Genomic DNA, 19291 nt, shown 5'->3' with positions numbered 1-19291 from the left:
AAAAAACAAGTAATACTCCAATCACTTGAAATTCATTGAAGGTTTTTCTTGCCTACCACCATATGATCTCTCTTGGTGAATATTCCATGTGTCCTCGAAAGGCATGTGCGTTGTTTTTGTTGGATGTAGTGTTGTATGTCAATCAGGAAAATTGAGTTGATAGTGTTATTTATATCTTCTATAAACTTATAGAATGTCTATCTTCTTATTGCACCATGTACTGAGAGACTAATGTTAAAATATCTGTCTGTGATTGTGGATTTATCTATTTCCGTCTTAATTATACCATTTTTTCTTCGTGACTTTTGGTGCTCTGTCATCTGTTGCATATATGTTTAAGATTGTTATGTAATCATAGGACATTGCTAATTTCATTATTATATAATCTCCCTATTTCTTTCTTATGATTGCCTTTGCCTTAAAGTCTACTTTGTCTAATATTATCATAACCACACCAGCTTCCTTATGATTACTGCCTACATAGTATTTCTTTATTCCCCTGGTACTTTTGAAACATATGTTTCCTTGTTTCAAACTGCTCTAATTAACACAGTTTCGCTTTGCTCCTTTATACAGTCTGAAAAGGATTGAGTTTGAGTACTCATTCAATTTATGCTCAGTTAAATTGTGATTAAATTTACCATATTGCTGTTTGTTTTCTACTTATCTCTCCAATTTTTGTCCTACTGTTCCTTTTTTCTTACCTTCTTCTGGGTTAATAAATATTTTTAGTGTCAAATTTTATTTCCTCTATGCCTTTCTTACCTATAGCCTATTGTTTCAGTAATGGTTGCTCGAGGCTAACAATGTGGGCTCTTTGCTTATCAGAGTCTATTTTGAGTCATTTTTGTATCTTGTTAAATTTCACATTAAATACTAAAAAATCCTGAGTTCAACCTTCCCCTTCACTCTTTCTAACTGGCATTTTTAATTTCCTACTTGACAGTTCCTAACTCTCTCTTCAACATCCCCACTTCGTAAGCATAATAACCTTAGTATGACATCAATCTGTTTACCTGCCCTCCTATCTTTTGTAAATTTTTGTATATAGTTTATATCTACATATGTTACAAATCTCATCTCACAGTTATATCCTTTTTTATTGAACAATCTTTTGCTTTTTTCACAAATTTAAAAAAAGAAAGAACATATAAACTTTCATGTATGCCCACTTTCTTACTAATTACTTTTTGTGGATCAGAATTTGTGTTACTATCTTATATTCCTGAGGAACGTGATTTTTCAATTCATGTAGTGAAGTTCTGCTGGTGACAAATTATGTCAACTTCATTTATCTGAAAATTTCTTAATTCTATCCTTTAATTTAAATAATATTTTCATTGAATATAGAATTTTGGGTTGAGAGGGGTGACCTTCTATTTTATTTCTGTGGCATCAGTTGTAATGTCTCCTCTGTCATTTCTCGTTTAATTTATTTAGGTATTCTCTCTTTTTCAGTCCAGTTAAGAGTTTGTTAATTTTGTTTATATTTTTAAAAAATCAATTTTTAGTTTAGTTGATTTCTTTGTATTGTTTTAATATTGTTTACTTGATTTATTTCTGTACTGATCTTGTTTTTTCCTGCCTTCTGCTAACTTTGGGCTTAGTTTGTTCTTCCTTTTCTACTTCTTTGAGGTATAAAGTTAGGTTGTTTATTTAAAATCTTTCTTCTATTTTATTGTGGGTATTTATATCTATAAACTTCCCTCTTAGTATTGCTTTTGCTGGGTCCCATAAGTTTTGTTATTTAAAATTTTGTTTTGTGATCTCAAGATATTTTCTAATTGCCCTTTTGATTTCTTCTTTGACCCATTGGATGTTCAAGAGTGAATTGTTTAATTTCCATATATTTGTCAATTTTCCAATTTTCCTTCTTTTGTTGATTTCTAGTTTAATTTCCTTGTGGTCAGAATAGGTATCTTGTATGATTTCAGTCTTTTTTAGTTTGTTAAGTCTTGTTTAGTGGCCTAACCTGTGATTATCCTGGAGAATGCTCTATGTGAGCATGAAAAGAATGTGTATTCTACTGCTGTTTGGTCATAAGAGACTTCTATGAAAAATTATACACTAAAATTTTGATAAGCTAGAAGAAACGGATAAATTCCTAGAAACATACAACCTATTGAGACTGAATCATGAAGAAATAGAAAAATCTGAACAGACAAATAACAAATAAAGAGATCGAATAAGCAATCAAAAAACCTTCTGATGAAAAAAGACCAGGGCCAGGTGGCTTCGCTGGTGAATTCTGTGAAACATTTTAAGAGGAATTAGCACCAATCCTTCATTCCTTTGATGCATCTTATTTGGAAGAGAATTTCTTGCCTCTTTCATGTAAAACTCTTTTAATGATTTTGGCGTAATATCCTGCATCCAGAAATGTATTCTGTACTTCTAAATGGCAAAGATATTTACTAAAATTCTTTGTACATCCCTGACCACAGTGGGTCTTTATTTGTTCCTTGGGAGTAACACGATTTGTTTCCTCCTTCTTCCCTCTTCCTGTGGCTCAAGCCCTTTCTTGCACAGAGAAGATCTGGACAGGATTTTACACTCTTCTTTCAGAATTGGCTGATAGCCTGCTACAAGCTTGTAACCTTAGGAGTTTTTCTCTGTGTCATACTCTTTCCCCAATCTTTCCTGGGAGTGCTTTACCCTTAATGTGGAGAAGAACTCGTGATTGTGTACAAACTCCATTGTTGTCTGCAGATTTCAGAGGCTCCATTCCCTCAAACTATATCACACTTAATTGTTAGCAGTTATTTTTTAATTAGCTATATAAATAGAAATAGACCTAAAAAAGGCATTTAAAATTTTGTTAATAGGAATTAAGGATCCCAAAATGGAAAGATATAGTATGTTCATGGATTAGAAGGCTTGATATCATTTAGGATACCTTTTATTATCAATTTGTACTATAGATTAAAAATGATTCTTATAAAATGCTAGCAGATTTATACCTAAAATTTGACAAAATGATTTTAAACTATATTTGGAAATGTAATGTACATGTAATAGTAGAAGCTCTTTTGAAATGGATGAGTAATGTTGAAGAAAGTATAGTAGAAAATTTCAAAACTTATTACAAAGTAATGCTAAGCAGGAGAATGAAACGGATATTCTATAAATAGACCCAGACATATATTGTTCTTTGGTTTTAAAAAAATGGTCTCATGCATTACAATTGGAAGTTGAATATCATTTCAAAATAGAGTGGAGAAACAAAATGATATCTGCATGGAAAAAAAATGAAACTGTACTTATAACACAGGAAAAAAAATCATTCAGAGAAGGAGCATAGAACTAAACGTAAAAACAAAAAACTCAATGATTTGTAAAGAAAAATGTTGTAGAATATTTTAAAGACCTTTAAGTAGTCAGATATTTCTTAATCAAGACACAGAATTCATTGATAATGGGAAAAGGAGAGGAAATGTATCAAAATTTGTATGTCTTCTCATCTAAATCCTTCTGAATTAGGATTTGTGCCCAGAACATATAAAGAACCTTTAAAAACCAGTAAATAAGAGGCAAACAACCTAATTTGAAAAAAAAGAGCTAGACTCTTAAACAGACATTTCAGAAATGAGGCTATCCAAGTGATATTTGCATACAAAAATGTGTTCAAGACCATTACTTATCAAGGAAATATAAATTACAACTGTGATGAGTTCACTGTGCACCAACCAGAATGGTTAAAATTACACACATTGGAAAGAATGCAGAGCAACTGGAACCCTAAGACGCTGATTATAAGAGTTAAAATGGTATGCTGTGTTTAGAAAACTATTTAGCAGTTATTAATAATGTTATATATATGCCTCCTCTGAGTTTCACTCCTTCTACTCCTAAGTACTATAAATAAAACAAATTATTTTCAAAACGACTGTACTCACGTATTCACAGCAGCTGTATTAATGGCTAAACACCAGAAAAAAGTCCATAGATAAATATTTTATATATTCATAAAATGATTTAAAATGTTTTTTAGTTACACTTTAAGAAAGTACAGGTGAATGCATATTTTTGCTATAAAACTGTTGTAGAGCAGTGGAATTGACAACAAGCATCAACAGTAGTGATGCACATACACCCCTGAGCTAGAAGAAGGCAAGATTGTTGACGTGGGAAAGTAATGCTCATGGACTGTGAATATTTATTATGGTTGGTTAGGCAAAAGTAATGCCATTTTGGCTTAGTTGAGGAGACAGAACTCTATATTCACTGGAAAAATGCAAAAGATAAGGCAAAAATACTTAGACTTCACCAACTCAGGAAAAAAATTTGAGCTAATTATATCCAAAACTAGTATACACAATATGCAAAGAGTGAGATTAAATAAAGTAGACTCTTATGTGGTTGCGAGAGTATGATGTTACTTTTTTATAAATGAGACTCTGAAATTGGCTCTGAAATTCTATGGATAATAAGTAATGACAGGAATTCATTTTAAATATTTCTTATATCTTTTTATTTAATTAAATAGCTATCATATTCATACTTTTTTAAAGTCTATCATATTTTGAAATACAAGTCAGCTTTCTCTTTCACTGACATATAAATAAGAGAATAATGTTAGAATGCACCTTAAAGTCTGTGGCAGTTTATATGATAATTTATGATTTCCTAATATCCCAAAGAAAATCATTAGTATGTGTCCTGCTACAAGGTAACAACTACAACTTTACGACTTATTTTGGAAGTTTCAATAGTGCATCCACTCTCTTTGGGAACTGGCTAAATGAGAGAGATGTCAGGGCCTTAGGAACACTGTAAAAGAACTTGTCACTCCTGTGCCTAAAAAAGTCTACAATGTGCTCTTGCCAAAACCCTGACAGATTTGAACCATGACTTCACTTTGATTTTCGAGGTTTTTCTATTCCATTCTGTAAGCACTTCATCTTTGTGGTTTATCTTTCTCTGGCCTTCTGTCTTTTTTGTTGTAGTTCTTCTGCTTGTCTATCTTAATCTTGCTTTTTTACCTTGCTATGTCTCATTTCATTTTTCTCATGGTTTCCCCATTCATTTTGGAATTGTTGTAATGTTATCCATATGTAAATGCTAAATTAAAAAAAGAAAAAGTGACTTGGCTAAAGGTCTGATTAAGATACACACACACGTACAGTATTAAAAACACATCTACAAGAATGACAAGTATTGTTCCTGGAGAACAATGTCCTTTTCAATCCTCTTCGTTGTCCCTAAACAAAATTATATGGTGATTCTAAAAGGATGACTGCCAACAAAGAGAAGGTAAGAGAGAAATAGAGCAGCTTGCAATGTGTTTTTCTGTTTTCTTAAGTGAAAATGCCCTTGGGTTATCAACCGTTTTCTTCATCAACATTAACCCTTTCTACTCCTTGGAATAAAAGTGATTCAAGAGTTAGTAACTGGAAAAAAGATAAAGGATTAAAAATAATGGCAAAAGACAGACTAGGTTTCCTGTCCTGATAATTTTTCAAATTTTACTCAAATACAACATTTTTTTTAAATAATGATTTTGAAACTTGCAATGTATTCATTAGTGTCTATCCATTGGCTATCTCACCTTAATATATATTTTTGGATGAAATATTTGAATTTGGCCAACATACACCTGGAAATAGTTGACAGGCAATTATGTTTTATGATGTCTCTAATGTGTATTTTAATATTCATATATAACACACAATAACTGACAAAGATTGTCCTATGTCTCAGAAAGTATATTCACTGGAATGTGTTTTTATTCATATTATGTACAGCAGCTTTTGTAGCAGATATGGACATTTTTTATTCTGGGACTCAATCATAGTAAACAAAGATGTTGTTTTCTGAAAAATATATTATGTGCCTGAAATTAGTGCTTGTATGTTTCTGTAGTTCATTCATCTTCAATAATGTATGATATTCCATTCTTTGAATATATGATAATGTATTCATCCATTCCTATTTTGATGGACTTTCAGGATACTTTTAGGTGTCATCGAGGCTGTGTTGAGCATTCTTCCCCATGTCCATTGGTAGGCAGTTACACAAATTTCTAGAGGTTGTACAAGGAAGATTGGAATGGTTAGGTCTTTGGGTATGAGAGATTTTCACCATCACCCTACCGCTGCGACTTGTCATTGCTTCTCCCTGTAATGGTTTAGTTCTTCATAAAGTTTTCTGTTTTCATGATAAATGTGATCATTTTGGCTAACTGTGAAAAAAATATTTCACACTTTTTGATAATTCCAAAAGAAATTCCCAGGGACACCTCTAATTTCCAAAATCTGGATTTTATGCCCAGAGCTGTAGTTCATGGACGAGGTTCATCACCAACAGATACAGTGGAATGGTGTCACCAGAAACCAAAGAATATTTGTTACAAAAAGAAGGAAAAAAAAATCTTGTACAGCCAAACATTTTCGCCAACAGAATTTCATATAAATGTGTTAATAAATACATATTGAGTGAATACTATGTGCTAGTTAGTGAATGTGTCAGTTCCTAAAGATTCACTATTTCAAAAATCTCCATTCATTTCTCTTAAAAACTGATATTACAAATTCATTGAGTAAGCAATTTAATACACAGAAATGTTCTAAGATGTGTATAGTAGCTTACCTGGACTATATTAAGACAGGTCTTTTGGAGCAAGACGATTATGACATGAAACATAGAAAGAAATCATCAAGTAAAGGCCAGGACAAAAACTCTTCCCATGAGAGGGGTCAGCAAGAAAAATAGAGAGCACAGTTTCCGAAGGAAAATAAAAATGTTCAGTATAATTTGAATATGGCGTCAAAAAAAGAAAGGCTGTGATGAAAAATCAGGCTAGAAAGAAAAAAAATGACCAGGTAATAAAAATTTGATGTAAATTTAATAGTTTAAAGTTCTTCTAGTTGCAAAGGAAAGTGGTTAAAGATATTTTAATTCAGAAAGTACAAGATGATACTTCGTTTGGAAAGATGCCCCTTTGTATGGTAGAAACGTATTGTTGGGGAGGCTGGGCATGAACCATAAGCAATATTGGAGATGAAGACATGTCAGAAACTCTTGATCGGCAGGGAGATATTAGTCACCTAGCTCAGACTAATGATCATTCACTAAACAAATAAATACTGAATGTCAATCCTAGGCACAGACTCTTAAAATTCCGCAATGAAAACAACGGCTTAGGTCCCTGAGAAGAGTGAGATAATAATCATAATAAATAAGTATGTTACCTGGTAGTAGATGATGGTCAGTGCTGGCAAGAAAGGCAAACACCAGAGCTGGGGTCAGGGACATCAGGATTGTTGTGGACTGGCTTCGGTTGCAAATTTAAATAGAGACATCAGGGTAGATGTCCTTGAGAAAGTGACATGGGGAGTTGACCATGAAATATTTAGGAGAGGAGCTTTCTAGGAAGATGAAACATTCTATGCAAGAACCATAGGGTGAGAGTCGTGACAAGGAAAATAAAGACCAGTGTGGCTGGAAAGAAGTTAGTCTGGGGGCAAGTAGTAAGAGATGAGGTTATAAAGAAACCAGGGTGTGGGTCATGTGGGCCTAGATAGTCCATTTGAAAACATTTACGTTTTTTTGAAAAAAGAAAAGCTTTATTGAGATATAATTAACATATTGTACACTTCACCCACTTAAAATGTGTAATTCAATAATCATGGAATCAATTTCAGACCATTTGTTACTCCAGAAAGAAATCCTGTACCCATTAGCATTTTACCCATCTCTCCTTGCTCCCAGCCCCTGCTAACCAATAATCTACTTTCTGTCTCTATGTATTTGTCTATTTAGACATTTCATATCAATAGAATCCTGCAATATGTGGTCTTGCCTCTGGCTTCTTTCACTTTGAATAGTGTTTTTAAGGTTTGTCCACGTTGTAGGATGTACCACCACTTCATTTCCTTTTTATGGGGGAATAATATTCTTTGTATAGGTATACCAGAACTTTTCTTTGTTCATTCTTAAGCTGATAGGCATTTGCGTTGTTTACATTTTTTTTAGCTACTATGTATAATGCTGCTATGAACATCCATATACAAGTTTTTGTGTGGACCTTGCATTTTCATTTATCCTAGGATTGAATTATTGATTCATATATTTAATCTTTTGAGGAATTGTCAGACTATTTTCCAAGTAAGTGTGCCATTTTAAAACTTCATGAACAGTGAATGAGTATTCCAATTTCTCCATTTCCGTAGCAATATTTGATATTATCTGTGTTTTGATTATTTGGTTTTGGTTATTTGGTTAGAAGTGGTATCTAATTCTGCTTTCTATTTGCCGCTCACTGATTGCCAACATGTTCAATATCCTTTCCTATGCTAATGGGATGAAAGCAATCAATGCCTCATTATTGTCAGCCTATGGTACCTGTGGTACAGCCTCTGTCCTACAAGTTGGGGCTGTGGAGGAAGGGAGATCCGTCTCTTGGACCTATTTGTCAGGAATTACTTCCTCTGCAACTTGAAGCTAGGATTGGTTGAGAAATACTGGTGGACTGCCCCTCCCCATGAGGCAGCGTACATCATGATTCGGAGCTGAGAGGAGAGGCAGACCATCTTCTTGGTCACACTTCCCCAAGTGGAACTTCCTTCAAAGTGAGCTGAAGGGAGCAAAGGGCTCAAGTGCTACAGACTCTTGCTGTTCCCACCGAGATTTAGAAGAGTTTCTTGAAAGGTATATTTCTTCAGTTGTTGCACACCTCTAGGACAATTTCCAGAATTTCTTTAAAATATAATTTCGCCATTTATGAATGTTTCACTTGGGAGTGGGGTGATGGGGCTCCTCACTCTGCTGTCACAGAAGTGGGACCTCCAGAATGTTGAACCTTACTCTAAGTGTGGTGGGACATATTTAGAGGTTGTTAGAGAGAGGAGTGACAGGATATGACATATATTCTTAAAGGCTTATTGTATCTGCTATATTGAGAATAGACCATAAGAGCCAAAAGGAAAGAAATAATAATTAGGGGCAATTCTAGTAGATGGAGAAGAATATGAAATGGACGGATATCCAGGAGGAAAAATCAATAGGATTTGTCAGTTGATGGTATGTGGCAGGTGCCAGAGAAGACAGCACATAATGCAGCTACAAAATGGTAAAATCTCTGTCATACCGGGTCCGTGAATAAGTATGTGGAGAAGGGCCCTCATTGACCCACAATGGACACATTTACTAAGTATGAGACAAATCTTTGCTGCTAATCCACTGGACTTTCAGTTTTCTTTCTTTTTATTTTTTAACGTGGCATAATCTGGCCTATTCTGACCAAACAGTCACTGTTATTACTGACAGGCCTATTTGGTAGCTAAAGGGGTATAATTTAGTATTTAAAATACCAGATATCTTATCGGTAAGCAGGGCATTGTGGTAGGTGGAATTCTAAAATGACCCTCAAGATTTGAATCCGCTGCTGTATACTCCTTGTATAATCACCTTCTACGTGAGTGGAGCTCTCTTCTGTAACTAGATTAGTTATATTTCAGAGATGAAGAGATTATTTTAGATGTAGTTACTGCCACAAATCAGTCAATTTTGAGTTAATCCAAGGGAGAATATCCTGAGTGGGCCTGAATTAATGAGGTGAAGCCTTGTAAGAGGAACTGGGCCCTTCCTGAGGAAAGACACTCTTCTTCTGAACTTGTAGAAGCAAGAGGTCATGATGTAAAATGGCATCACCTTTAGGAAGTAAGGGTCAGTCCTCCAACCACAAAGACCTGAATTCTGCCAGAGGCAAGTGGTCTCTCAGAATTTACATTAAATGGTAACCATTTCATTATACTATCTAAAAAGATTAGTTATCATATGTGTATGGTGACACTGGAGAAACAGGAGATGACATCAAAGATAGAATGTTTAAGAGACAGAATCTAGCCTAGAAATGGCCACACTAGACTGTTATAGGCCAGTTTGTTGCCTCATTTTTCTATTAATAGTCCAGTTTTTGCCTACTAATTTAGAATAATTAGACTTAAAATCATATGCACTTAGATATTTTTCACGTCTACCTAGTTTGGGATTTTATATAACTTATTTGATAGTGTTTCTTATAGAATCATGCTTTGCTTTACCTTTTTATAGTCATGCCAGTGACAGGGATGGGTTCAGGAACTGATGAAGAGGGATGAATATGTGGAACAAAGGTCATTTTTAGGGCAGTGAAATTATTCTGTATGATACTGTAATGCTGGATACGTGACATGAATTTGTCAAAACCCATGGAACTCTACAACACAAAGAGTGAAGCTTAATGTAAACTATAGACTTTAGAAAATAATAATGTAATAATATTGGTTCATCAGTGATAATAAATAGTGAAACAAATATTGACTCATGCAAGACATCAATAACAGGGAAAACTATGTGCTGGAAAGAGGGGGTAAATGGGAATTCTTTCTGCTCAATTTTTCTGTGAATGTAAGATTGCTTTAAAAAATAAAGGATATTTTTTAAAATGTAAGTATTGTATACACAACAAGCAGAAAAGATTGATCATATTGACATACAGTCATGCATCATTTAACCAAGGGACTACATTATGAGAAATTTGTCATTAGGCAATTTCATTGTTGTGCGACCATCATAGAGTGTACTGACACAAATCTAGATGGTATAGTGTACTACACACCTAGGCTATATGGTACTAATCTTATGGGAGCACAGTCTTATATGTGGTCCCTTGTTGACCGAAACATTATGTGGCACATGACTGTAGTGGAAATGAATCTAATTGCACATTGTAATTATTTTAAAGACTAAAGCACACCATCTGATCCTTAAATTACAAAGCATGTGGACTTAATTAACAGTGCATTGGGGATGACTTGAATTTTAAGTTCCATGATTATGTAGTGTATTAACTAAGGAATAAGCAAAACAAATGTTTGAGCAAATTGCAATTTTAGTATAACACAGCCTCTGTTAAATTGCAATTTCTCACTTGCTGATACTCCATGTGACACTACACAATATCTTCAAAGATAATTCCCCTGTAATATTTGAAGCTGCATGCTGTAATTAATTTACAGTATCTAAGCTGATAAAAGGTTTTTGAGAGATAAGCATTGTGCTTTAAAGTTTAAATAACATACAGTTTGGTAGTATCATCATAGGAAAATAATTTAAAATGCATTTTTCCTAATATAATGCATATGATCATTTACAATGGCAATGGAAACCCATCTTATTCAGTGAAGATAAAATATATTGACGTATTTTCTCAATTTTATTTTTCAGAAAATTTGATTTAGTCAAGCCATAGTTAAAAACAGGATATGTTTTAGTAGTGTACATGTTTATAAAAATCCATTAATATTGACTTTTTGTCACTTAAGTAAGGCGTCAGTAAGAAATGTACCCTCTAAGAGCTTAAATTTTCTCCTAGTAGTCAAAGAGATGAACCCAATCCCACAGGATAATTTAGGTAAAATAATGGGTGTAAGTGCTGGGCATAGTTTCTGTCACACAGTAAACACAAGAGCATTTTCAACTCCTTCACTCTGTGTCCTATACCTTTGCCTTCCTTCCCTTCTCCTTCTTGTCTAAGTCAGGAGAATGAGAATTTCAAAAGACTATTTTAGCAATTCAAGAAAAACAATGATTGTCCAGATTTGGGTAGTGGCTTTGGGAAAAGGGCTATTGAGCAGAGAATGGATCGATCATAGAATAGTCTAAGAAAGAAAGGATAGGGTAATCTCTACACTGTGATCTGCTTACTGAAAAAGGGTAAAGCCAAGATACAGGGTCAGAAATTCATAGATACCGCCAAATTAGGTTTAAACAATACTAAATCACTTTAAAAATTGTTTTATTGAGGTCATAGTGGTTTATAATATTGTGTACTTTCAGGTGTACATTATTATATATCAGTTTCTTTATAGACTGCATCGTGCTCATCATTAATAGCCTAGTTTTTATCCATCACATCCATATGTGCCCCTTTGCCCCTTTTTCCCACCTTCCCCAGCCCCATCCCTTCTGGTAACCACTAATCTGTTCTCTTTATTCATGTGTTTGTTTATCTACCACATGTAAGTGAAATCTTTTGGTGTTTATCTTTCTCTCTCTGGCTTATTTCACTTAGCATAATACCCCCAAGGTCCATTCATGTTGTTGCAAATGGGACAATTTTGTCTTATCATGGCTGAATAATATTCCATTGTGTATATGTACCATCTTTATCCATTCATCACTTAATGGGCATTTGGGTTGCTTCCATGTCTTGGCTATTGTGAATAATGCTGCAATAAACACAAGGGTGCATAATTCTCTTTGGATTGTTGATTTCATGTTCTTTGGATAAATACCCAGTAGTGGGATAGCTGGATTGTATAGTATTTCTATTTTAAAATTTTTCTTCTTCACTTGAGGAAGATTCACCCTGAGCTAACATCTGTGCCAATATTCCTCTACTTTTTAAGTGGGTTGCTGCCTCAGCAAAGCTGATGAGTGATGTAGGTCCCTGCCCAGGATCCAAACCTGTGAACCTGGGCTGCTAAAGCAGAGTGCCCTGAACTTAACCACTATGCCCGACAAAGGCCCCATTTTTAATTTTTCAGAAATCTTTTCCATAGTGGCTATGTTAGTTTGCATTCCCAAAAGCAGTGTATGAGGGTTCTTTTTTCTCCACGTTCTCTCCAAAATTTGTTATTTTTTGTCTTGTTAATTATGGACATTCTGACATGTGTAAGGAGATATCTCATTGTAGTTTTGATTTCAATTTCCCTAATAATTAGTGACATTGCATATCATTTTATATGCCTATTGGCTATCTGTATATCTTTTTTTGGAAAAAGTGTCTTTCATATCCTCTGCCCATTTGCTGATCATATTATTTGTTTTTTGTTGTTGAGTTGTATGAGTTCTTTATATATTTTGGAAATTAACCTCATGTTAGATATATGATTTGGAAATGTTTTCTCCCAGTTGATGGGATGTCTTTTCATTTTGCTCATGGTTTCCTTTGACTTGCAAAAGCTTTTTTAGTCTGATGTAGTCCCATTTGTTTATTTTTTCATTTGTTTCCTTTGTCTTAGATGTGGTATTTGAAAACATGGTGCTAAGACCAATATCAAAGAGTGCACTCCCTCTATTTTCTTCTAGGAGTTTTGTGGTTTCAGGTTTTACATTTAAGTCTTTAATCCATTTTGAGTTAATTTTTTGTATATGGTGTAAGATAATGGTCTACTTCCATTTTTTTGCATGTCACTGTCCAGTTTTCCCAACAGCATTTATTAAGGAGACTTTCCTTTTTCCATTGTCTGTTCTTGGCTCTTTTGTCAAATTAGCTGTCTGTAGCTGTGTGGTTTTATTTCTGGGCTTTCAATTATGTTCCGTTGATATGTATATTTGTTTTTTGTGTCAGCACCATGCTGTTTTGTTTACTATAGCTTGGTGGTATATTTTGAAGTCAGGGCTTGTGTTGCCTCCAGCTTTGCTCTTTATTCTCAGTATTTCTTTGGCTTTTGGGGGTCTTTTGGTGTTCCACATAAGTTTTAGGATTCTTTCTTCTATTTCTGTGAAGAATGTCATTGGGATTATGATTGGAATTGCATTGAATAGGTAGAGAGCTTTAGGTAATATGGATTTTTTAAACTATGTTTATTCTCCCAATCCACGTGCATGGAATATCTTTCCACATCTTCTTTGATTTCTTTAAATAATATCTTATAGTTTTCAGTGTATAGGTCTTTCACCTCCTTGGTTAAATTTATTCCTAGACTTTTTTTTTTGTGATTCTCAATGGAACTGTATTCTTGACTAATTTTTCTGCTAGTTCATTATTAGTGTATAGAAATGCAACTGATTTTTGTAAGCTGATTTTGTAACCTGAAACTTTGCTCTAATTGTTGATTATTTCTACTAGTTTTCTGATGGATTCTTTAGGGTTTTCTATATATAGAATCATGTCATGCATAAACAGCGAGAGATTTACTTCTTCCTTTCCAACTTGGGTACCTTTTATTTCTTTTACTTGCCTAATTTCTCTTTCCAAATCCTCCAGTACTATGTTGAATAGGAGTGGAGAGAGTGGCCACCCTTGTCTTTTTCCCTTTCCCCAGAGGGATGGCTTTCAGTTTTTCACAGTTAAGTATGATGTTAGCTATGGGTTTGTGATATACGGCCTTTATTACGTTGAGGTACTTTCCTTCTTTACCCATTTTATTGAGAGTTTTTTAAATCATAAATGGATGTTGGATCTTGTCAAATGCATTCTATGCATCTGTTGAGATGGTCATGTGATTTTTATTCCTTATTCTGTTAATGTGGTGTATCACATTGATTGATTCATGGATGTTGAACAATTCCTGTGTCCTTGGTATAAATCCCACTTGATCATGGTGTATGATCTTTATATTGTTGTATTTGATTTGTTAGTATTTTGTTGAGGATTTTTGCATCCAGGTTCATCAGTGATATTGGCCTGTAATTTTCTTTGTTTGTGTTGTCCTTGTCTGGCTTTGGTATCAGGGTAATGTTGGCTTTGTTAGAATGAACTAGGAAGCTTCTCCTCCTTTTCAATTTTTTGGAAGAGATTGAGAAGGATAGGTGTTAAGTCTTCTTTGAATGTTTGGTAGAATTAACCAGGGATGCTGTCTGGTCCTGAACTTTTTATTTTGGGGGAGGTTTTTGATTACTGTTTCATTCTCCTTACTGGTGATTGGTCTATTCAAATTCTCTATTTCTTCTTGATTCAGTTTTGGAAGGTTGTATGAGTCTAAGAATTTATCCATTTCTTGTAGGTTATCCAAGATAAACAAAAGCTGAGGGAGTTCATTGACACTAAAACTGCCTTACAAGAAATGATGAAGGAAGCCCTCCTACCTGCAACAAAAAGGCAAAGTTTTACAAAGCTTTGAGAAAGGAGATAAATAGAAGAAAAACCAAGAAATTGCATCTCTCTATAATAACTTGTTAGCAAACACTCAATTATAGCATAAGAGATAAAGGAAAGGAAAGTGTCAAAAAGAACTATAAACACTTCAATTTAGTCACAAACTCACAACACAAAACAATAATTTGTGACAAAAATAGCTCAGAAGGAGAAGAGGAAAGGGATGGAACATGCTTAAACTAATGGAGATAAGAGACTATTAGAAAATGGACTATCTCATTTGTGAGAACTTTTATAGAAACCTCATGGCAACCACTAAACAAAAAATCAGAACAGAGCCACAAGGCATAAATAAAGAGAAAACTGAGAAAATCATCACAGAAATCCTCCAAACTAAAAGGGCGGTCAGAAATGCAAGGGAACAGAAATAATGGAACTATAGAGCACCCTAAAAACAACAGATAAAATGGCAGTATTAAGCCCGCAAATATCAATAATCATTCTAAATGTAAATGCATTGAATTCTCCAATGAAAAGACACAGAGTGGCTGGCTGGATTAAAAAACAAGACCCAACAATATGCTTCCTCCAGAAACACATCTATCTCAGCTCTGAAGACAGACATAGGCCCAGAGTGAAGGGTTGGAAGACTATACTCCAAGAATATGGTAAGCAAAAGAAAGCAGATGTTGCTGTACTTAAATCAGACAAAGCAGATTTCAGGATAAACATGACAATGAGGGGGCTGACACCCTGGTGTAGTGGTCAAGTGTGGTGTGCTCCACTTTGGTGGCTCAGGTTCATGGGTTTGGATTCCAGAGGTGAACCTACTCTGCTCATCAGCCATGCTGTGGCAATGACCACCACATATAAAGTAGAGGAAGATTGCCATAGATGTTAGCTCAGGGATAATCTTCCTCAAGGGATAAAAAGAGGAAGATTGGCAACAGATGTTAGCTCAGGGTGAATCTTCCTCAGCAAAAAAAAAGAAAAAGAGAGAGAGAGACAAAGTGGGGCAGTACACAATGATAAAGGGACATTCCACTAAGATGACATAACACTTACGGGTATATACACACTTAACACAGGAGCACTGAAGCATACAAAGCAACTTTTAGCAGACCTAATGGGAGGAATTGACAGCAACACAGTAAAGTAATAGTAAGGGACCTCAACACCCCACTTACATCAATGGATAGATCATCCAGACAGAAAGTCAACAAAAAAAAACAGTGGCCATAAATGAAACACTAAAACAGTGGCCATAAATGAAACACTAGACCAGATAGACTTAATATATATATAAAGAACATTCCATCCAAAACCAGCAGAATGCACATTCTTTTCAAGTGCACATGAACCTTCTCAAAGATAGACCATATGTTGGGAAACAAGGTAAGCCTCAATAAACTTAAGAAGATTGAAATCACATCAAGCACATTTCTGACCACAATAATATGAAACTAGAATTCAATTTAAAAAACAAAAAACCTGGGAAAGTCACAAAGATATGGAAACTAAACAACATGCTACTGAATAACCATTGGATCAATGAAGAAATCAAAAGAGAAATCAATAAGTACCTGGAAACAAATGAAAATGAAAACACAACATACCAACTCTTATGGGATGCAGGCAAAGTGGTACTAAAAGAGAAATTTATAGCAACATAGGCCCACCTTAATAAACAACAAAAATCTCACATAAACAATCTTAAACTACACCTAACAGTACTAGAAAAAGAAGAACAAACAAACCCCAAAGTCAGCAGAAGGAGGGAAATAATAAAATTAGAGCAGAAATAAATGGAATTGAAACTAGAAAAACAATAGATCAATGAAACAAAGAGCTAATTCTTTGATAAGATAAAAAAAATGACAAAACTTTAGCCAGACTCACTATAAAAAAAAAGAAAGAATGCTGAAATAAATAAAATTAAAAATGAAAGAGGATAAATTACAACAGATACCACAGAAATACAAAGGATTATAAGAGAATACTATGAAAAACTGTGAAATGCCAACACATTGGATAACCTAGAAGAAATAACTTTTTATATATTGAAATTGGTAAATAGGATAAATACTTTAAGGCAAATGGCATTGAGAGGGAGGAGTATTCCAGGAGGAGCTATCAAGATCTTCAGCCCCTTCTGTTCAACCAAACTCTCTTCCTTGCTCTACTCTTTCCCTCAGATCCCCCATTCACCTTGTGTTCCTCTGGCTCGTTGGAGAGACACAATGGGCACCAGTCAGTCACTAACTGCTGGAGACCACATCTCAAACCACTGCTGTGGTTTTATACAAGCTTAAATTCAAAACCTGTTACAATATTCCTTACATAATTTAGTGAAACTTTAATCTTTTAGCATACAGTTATGATGATCAATCCTATCGCCCAGAATGGAATTTCCCTGGCTTTACCAATACTGATTTCTCTTCTTCCTCATCTCTCTCTCTTTCTTTCTCTTCTCTGTCCCTTTAAGAGTAAAATCACCAACCTGGCCCTTGCTGGCCTGGAGAGCGGAAGTCTCGATCAGGAACCATCTTGTATCTGAGGCTAAGTTCTTTTTGGCCTCCATTTCTCACACCAGAAATTAATGAGGAAAACATCTTACATTATGGCAAAACACAAAATAAGAGATTATTTTGTTTAGAGACAAAGAAAACTCAATAGAACATAGGATTACATGTTTTTTAATGTTTCAATTTAGATTTATAAAGTGACTAAAAAGAAACTTCAGGTGGCAAAATTATTAGGAGGCAAGGAATACTCCAAAGATCAAAGTTAAGAGATACAATCCAAATGAATATAGATTAATCACGAATATTGCTCATTTAAATACAATAGTATCAAATCTTGTAAGATAAAACTATTCGAAATAGATCAGAGTATGGAAGAAAAAGATATAGCATGGTAGTATAAAATTATTGGTTTAACATTAACAAAAGTTAAAATAGGAGTTATTTAACAAATGCATACTCTTGGTGACTATGATAATTGTGTACCACTTAATTTAAATCACATGACATTGTTGACTTTGGTATGTGATAATTTAAAAACAATAATAGGGTAAAATTATACAGGCTAAAATCTATGCTGTAGCATTTGACATTAGAGAATCAAATTGTTCATTTGAATACTTGTATCTAATCAACAGGTTAATAGAAAAGGACATTTTTACTTCACTTACACTCATTTCCCTCTTATCATCACTGAAGATTATGATCAGGAATAAATCCCTATCCAAAGAGCTATTCCTATTGAGACCTGAGGCTACCCTCCATTAATCAGAGGCCTTGTGGATGGCAGAAGAACGAAACAGTTTAAAGCCACTTGGCAAACAATTGCAGCATCGATCAAACTACCAGTCCAAACTTAACACATTAGGTGTAGCTTTACCAAAATTTTATGTGCACAGAAATTACAACTGACTCCCAAGTCTCCTTTCCCCAGTTACACCTCCCCCACCAACAATACAATACCTTAGAAATTATATAACTATACCTATAACTGCGGCCATATAGATATACAGGTAAAATGTAAATTATCTATAAATACATATATATAATCTTGTGTGAGTTGGTGAACAGAAAAGGAAGCTAACTCTCTTCTATATCTTATCTGCCTGGCCCTATACAGACAAAAACAATTCTCCAGCGTGACCAGAAAGGCACACATTCACTCACTTACAACAAAGAGAGAAGTTTGTACAGCAAGTCCCGGCACAGATAAGAGACAGCTGACACACTGAGCAAGGACTCAAATTCCCTCTTTTGAATCTCATCTTAATGCAAACATCACACACTTGAAAACTGTTGGGTTCCCCAAGAAAAGCAACAAAGGAACACAAGATCACATGTCAAGAAAAGAAAGAGAAAAGAATTATTAGTGATTGTGCAGGAGAGACCCTTGGACTCATAGGTGGCTCTTCTTTTAACAGAGCTGTTTAATAAGTCAGCACACAGGCAGAGGTGACCTTGAGCTTGAGTTTGAAGATAATAATTAAATGAGCTAAAATGTGCAAAATAAAATGACAGGAATATTTTTCCTGTGGTTCTGAGAAAATTAGCATACTTTGGATGGCTTCACGAGTTTAAAGGGCAGTGATATCTAGTACTCAGTTTTAGAGAATGCTATTGTTTGTTCATTATTGTTGTTAATCTCATATGAGACATCATGAGAAGGAGTTTAAGTTCCACATCCAAGTAGGTATAAGCCAGAGAGATAAGGTGAAGATAGAATTCTTAGCCAAAATCATCCATAAGAACACCACTCTTCTGGAGTATGGAAAAATAATGAAGAAGATGTGATTTAGAAGGCTTGAGTTGGGATACATTTTTGAAGTACTGTAGTGATTATATAAGACAGATTTACTGTTTTCACTGAATTCTTGATAACACTATTTAAGCATCTATTTAGTAGCAAGTAATCATTAATGTCCACAAAGCACTTACTGATGTTGCTCTTATGACAAACAAAATC

Source organism: Equus przewalskii, chromosome 7 (genome assembly GCF_037783145.1).
Source record: "Equus przewalskii isolate Varuska chromosome 7, EquPr2, whole genome shotgun sequence".
Lineage (NCBI taxonomy): Eukaryota > Metazoa > Chordata > Mammalia > Perissodactyla > Equidae > Equus > Equus przewalskii.
The sequence above is the reverse complement of the archived record's forward strand: the minus strand, read 5'-3'. Positions refer to the sequence as shown.